Genomic DNA, 5,270 nt, shown 5'->3' on the forward strand with positions numbered 1-5,270 from the left:
CGCAGCGAGCAGCGGCTCCGCGGCCGCCAGTCCGCCGGCTTTCCCCTGCGCCAGGTACTCTTGCAGCTGGCGGTGGAGGTCCGCCATTTTGGCCGGAGCGGCCGCCAGAAGGGAGGACTGGAGCCTACTTCCGGTTTTTCTGGTTTGCTGGCGGAAGCGGCTCCGCCTAGAACGGCTGTTGGTCGGCCGNCCCGGCGCTGTATCCGGAGGGCGCTGTTACAGCCTGGATAAGTCCTGTCATTAAAAGCTAGTTGTGTGTCAAGGTGTGTTGTGGCTATAAAAGGACACCTGAGGGACCCTTGTGGTGGCGATGGAACAGTTCTGTCTCTTAAATTTATGGGAATCTATATCTTGTGTTGTAGTTTTGCGAGATGTCGCCATTGGGGGAATCTCCGTATTGCTTGAAACTGTATGTTAATCTGCAGTTCTTCTCCATAAATTTAATTTTTACAAAAGCTCAGAGCTCAGGACTTAAGTGTTTTTTTTTTTGGGAAGGCTACCGGAGTTGATAAATGAAGATTTAGCCATCCCCCCTCCCCCCCATCAGCTTGCTTATCTTTTGTTTATCATTTCATCAGAGGCCCATCAAACTTCTTGACTCTTTCAAGACCTATGTGCAAGTCTTGTTGGTGCCCCTGTCTTATATTTTTGGTTCACCTTTTTGTGCTCCTGACATTTTTTGGATCCAGGTCTCCTGATTTCATGGGCAGATCACTGATAAGCTTGCCCACACTTCAGTCAGTTCCTACACCTGTTCTGAGGTGGCTTCCAGGGATCCTGCTCTTACTCAGAGCCTCCTTGGAGTCCCTTACAAAGATCACACCCAGCAGGTCTCCTCCAGGGCTTCTGTGCTCTCTCGAGTTTCCACCTTGCTAATTCCCACTCCTGGACGTTTAGAACTAGCCATGCCCACAGCTGCTTACTGCTGGCATTCTCACCTTTCCCAGTTGTGTAAGTTTATTTGTTTAAGGCTGTGCCAGCAACTCAAGTACAGGGTCTCTTTCATCTCCCTTTTTCTAGGATTTGAGAGGCTGTCCCAAATGCATAAAGGTGCTAGAAAGGCTTTGTAGATCTGGCCCGAAACCATCGATGGAAACACCTGTTTTGCTAGACTTTATAAATACCTCCTGCAAACTTAAATATGGCATGGAAGTCCATTTGTAATGTAAAGGACAATCCAGGTAAGATGTACAGCAGTCTCCTGTGGTGTGAGACTTTGTCTTACTTGCCCCAGAAGACCATTCGTACCCTACACTCCTTTCTACGGGGCGCGAGAGGCAGTGCCTACCTCTGCAGGCTGTTTCTGGTACTCCTCTGTCACTGGCTTCGGGGGCACTGATGCGGAGAAGCGGGGTATTTTCTTTTGGCTGCACCATGGCTCCCCTCATCACCTTGGTGCTGCTCCCCACAGTGACAGGATATGACTACCAGCTAATGGGCAGGTAACACTCTTTCCTCCTCTACCCAGGAAGAGGTGGGTGTTAATGGCTTTCTGCTGTTGTCATCTCTGGCTTCTCAGCCTTTCTGTTACTTGTGTAACCACTATCCCCATTAAATTCTCTTTAGTACTTTCTATCTGGTTGGATGCTGATATACATTATTTTTTCTCAACCTACATTACAATTTGTTGTCTCAACCCAAAACAGTAAACTGAGGCAAGCTTGAATTACCAGAATTGAATTTATTTGGGAAAAGCAGAGGAATTACAGTTTAGGAAATGGAAACTGTAGCAAGCTACAGGTGTCTCCCACTGAGGATTTGGGGTGTGGTGGGCTGTGTTTATGGGCAAGGAGTGCAAACATGGGGGGATGCAGCCAGAGTCCAAATGGTGAGTTCATTGGTTCCCAGATGGGAAGAGATCCTTGATGGATGTTCCTTGGTCAGGAGTTAAATTTCTGTCTGCTCTAAACTGAGGATTTACAGGAAATCAGCTTTTCAGTTCTTAAGTTTTGTTTTCTTAAGAGCACATCCATTTCCTATTGTCTGGTTTCATTTTAGATTGAAATTCTTTCGCACTTGTTAATAATAGTGATCATCCTGGATCACTTACAATGGGCAAAACCATTAGGATGGCTCCTGTGAAATAAAAACAAAACACTGGGGCACCTGAGTGGCTCAGTCAGGTGAATGTCCAACTCTTGATTTCGGCTCTGGTCATGCATGATCTCATGCTTATAAAATCAAGCCCTGTGTTGGGCTCTGTGATGAGTGTGGAGGAGCCTCCTTGAGATTCTCTCTCTCCCTCTGTCTCTACCCTTCTCCCACTTGTGCATGCACACCCACTCAAATAAAAAACGTTTTTAAAAACACACAGGATGTGAGCAGTTGTAACATGCTCTGTTGGTGGGAGTAGAAGATGGTCCAGCTGCTGTGGAAAACTGTATGGTGCTTCCTCAAAAAATTAAAAATAGAATTACTGTATGATCCAGTATTCCACTTCTGGGTATATACCCAAAAGAATTGAAAGGGTCTTGAGATACTTGTACATCCGTGTTTATAGCAGCATTATTAACAATAGCTGAAAGGTGAGAGCAACCCCAGTGTCCATCCAAGATGAATGGATAAGCAAAATGTAGTATATACAGACAATGAAATATTATTCAGTGTTAAAAAGGAAAGAAATTCTGACACATTCTATTACATGTGTAATGGATGAACCTTGAGAAAATTGTGCTAGGTGAAATAGGCCAGTCATTGTAGGATTCCACTTATAGGAAGTAGATTGGTAGAGACAGAATGGTGGTCCACAAATGAATTTTTCCTAATCATTTATGCAGCTATGAGATGCAAAAGACAGTCTACTCTTTGTACAGATTAGGGGAAACTGGACTACCAGGAAGTTAAATAACCTACCTATCCCCCCCACCCCCCAAAGTTGGTGGTAGAGCAGGGCTGGAGGTTTTGAGTTCTGGGTTTAAATCTATGTGCTTCCTAATCCACAAGAAGATCTTCCTTAGGAATAGAATTGAACAAAACCAGAAAATCTGTTCAGGTTTGGTTCCTGCGCTGATAGGAGGACATGATGAAGCCATCCCTGGATAACCACCTGACATCCAACTACCACAGCAGAATTCATTTAAAGAATCTGTCATCCCCGTTTCCACTTAGCCCTGGTCTTCCTTGAACCCTCTGCATCCCACTGTGCCAGCAAAATTGTTCACGACAAGGTCACCAAATATTTCTGTTGCCAAGTGCAGTGAAATCCACAGCCTTGGAGGTGGGGGTGGCCAGTAGTTTCTTTTGAAGGCTGCTCTTCCCGCTGTAGTTGGATCCCAGCTCCCGTGACCCAGAGGGGAAAGGGAGCTGGAGCAAACCTTCTATTTTACTGAGGACTTTCAACGTGACCTAAGGAGGCAGTCCGTACCCATTCCCCAAATCTCATCCCTACCTCAAGGGAGACTGCCCCAGAGCCAGTCAGTTCCAGGTGTTACCCATGCTCCTTTGGGTTTTCAGAGTGGCGTCTCCCTTCCTTCCCCATGTGCAGTGGCCGTTCCTGCTCAGTAATGTCCTCCTGCCCCTCCCAGACCCACACCTGAAATGCCCAGTTCACCCTTCCTTCAGCAAAGCTGATGTGCTGGCACCCACCTTCTCTTTACAAAATTAAAACCTACTCACTCATTTTTTTCTTTTTAATTTTTGTAATGTTTATTTTTGAGAGAGAGACAGCATGAGTGGGGGAGGGGCAGAGAGAGAGAGAGGGAGACACAGATTCCAAAGCAGGTTCCACGTGCTGAGCTGTCAGCACAGAGCCCAACATGGGGCTTAAACTCCCAATCTGTGAGATCATGACCTGAGCTGAAGTCAGACACTTAACTGACTGAGTCCCCCAGGGGCCCCTCTACTCGTTTCTTCTTGTGCCTAATATTCTTCAATAACCCCCCATTTCCTAAAAATTGAATTTCAAATTCCCCATTTGGGATTCTGGGCCTGCCTCTTTATTTATTTTATTTTATTTTATTTTATATGAAGAAATTATCACTGACATAGGTTTATTTTTTTAATTTTTTAATTTCTGAGAGAGAGAGACAGCATGAGCAGGGGAGGGTCAGAGACAGAGGGAAGACACAGAATCTGAAGCAGGCTCCAGGCTGTGAGCTAGCTGTCAGCACGGAGTCCAAAGTGGGGCTTGAACCCACGAACCGTGAGATCATGACCTGAGCCAAAGTCGGACACAACTGACTGAGCCACCCAGGTGCCCCTAGGCCTGCCTCTTTAACCCCCACAGCTCTCACCCTGCCCTGAGGGGCTCTTTCTGGGGCCACTGGGACCCAGCAGCTGGATGACTCTCCTCTGGCTTTGCCAATGCAGGCCCTGCCCCTGTACTGTCCCCCCTCCCCTCCTGCAGCCCCCTTGCCTCTAGGTCACCCCTTCATGGTCTACACAGCCCAGGGGTCTCCTGTGCACTGAGTGTGACACCTCCAAGGCCTTGAGGAGTTTCCTTTTTCATGTATTAAAAACAAAACCTAGCTGTTCACATGCTTATGATCTTCTCATGTCTTATTTCTTTTCATCCCTGCTTCTTGGCCCCCAACACTCTGCCCTAGTTGTGTTGGATTTTCTGGTTAACCTTGAGTTGGTTAAATACCAGGCTTTGTGACACAGAGGACTGCACTGCATAGTGGGCTCCACAGGGTCACCAGCTTCATCGTCACCTCCAGATCGCTGCTCCGGGCCCAGTGCCTGACCCTGCCCACCTTCCCCAGGCGGGGTGGCAAAGGGCTCCTGTCCATCCTGATGGCTGGCAGCTGGGGGCAGCAGGGCCTCTAGGTGCTGTCCTGTAGACCTTTTGCTGTCATTGTGGAATTGCCCCAGACCTGTGCTGTCCATTTCTGTCGCCACCAAGCACGTGTAGCTCTGGGTGCCCGGATGGTTGCTGTTGAGAGGAACTGAGGAACTGAATTTTTAAATTTTAATTCATTATTATGATGATTTATATTTATAATGTGATTTACACGTACGGCTTTGGTAATATATAAAATATATTCATAATTCACTTTAATTCACATATAATTATATAAATGCGGTCATAGTTGTAGTCGCCACACGTGGCCGTGGCTGCCGCACTGGATAGCGTAGCTTGCAGTCTCCCGGAAATGGCGTGTTGTGATCGTCCTGACCCGGGCCGCTACTGGCATTGGTGGGCACTGGTGACGGGCAGTGTCTGGCCGCGACGGCATGTTCCCCCACCAGGGGGCTCTAGCTGAGCGTCCCTTGTGAGTCCCCCTGAGGGGCTGCCAGGATAGGGACCTTCCCCAGGATCGTCCCCTTCA

The 5,270-nt window shown here is 47.6% G+C and overlaps 1 long non-coding RNA gene across 2 annotated transcripts in view; it reads left to right on the top strand.

Moving 5' to 3' along the window:
- The window catches only part of LOC144233720 (uncharacterized), a 26,875-nt gene continuing 21,605 nt past the window's right edge, over positions 1-5,270 (top strand). For both annotated transcript variants that reach the window (XR_013335740.1, XR_013335739.1), the window contains exons 1-2: positions 1-54; positions 1,021-1,181. This is a non-coding gene — a long non-coding RNA (uncharacterized LOC144233720). The remainder of the gene's footprint in view (positions 55-1,020; positions 1,182-5,270) is intronic.

Source organism: Crocuta crocuta, unplaced genomic scaffold (assembly GCF_008692635.1).
Source record: "Crocuta crocuta isolate KB4526 unplaced genomic scaffold, BGI_CrCroc_1.0 scaffold5, whole genome shotgun sequence".
Lineage (NCBI taxonomy): Eukaryota > Metazoa > Chordata > Mammalia > Carnivora > Hyaenidae > Crocuta > Crocuta crocuta.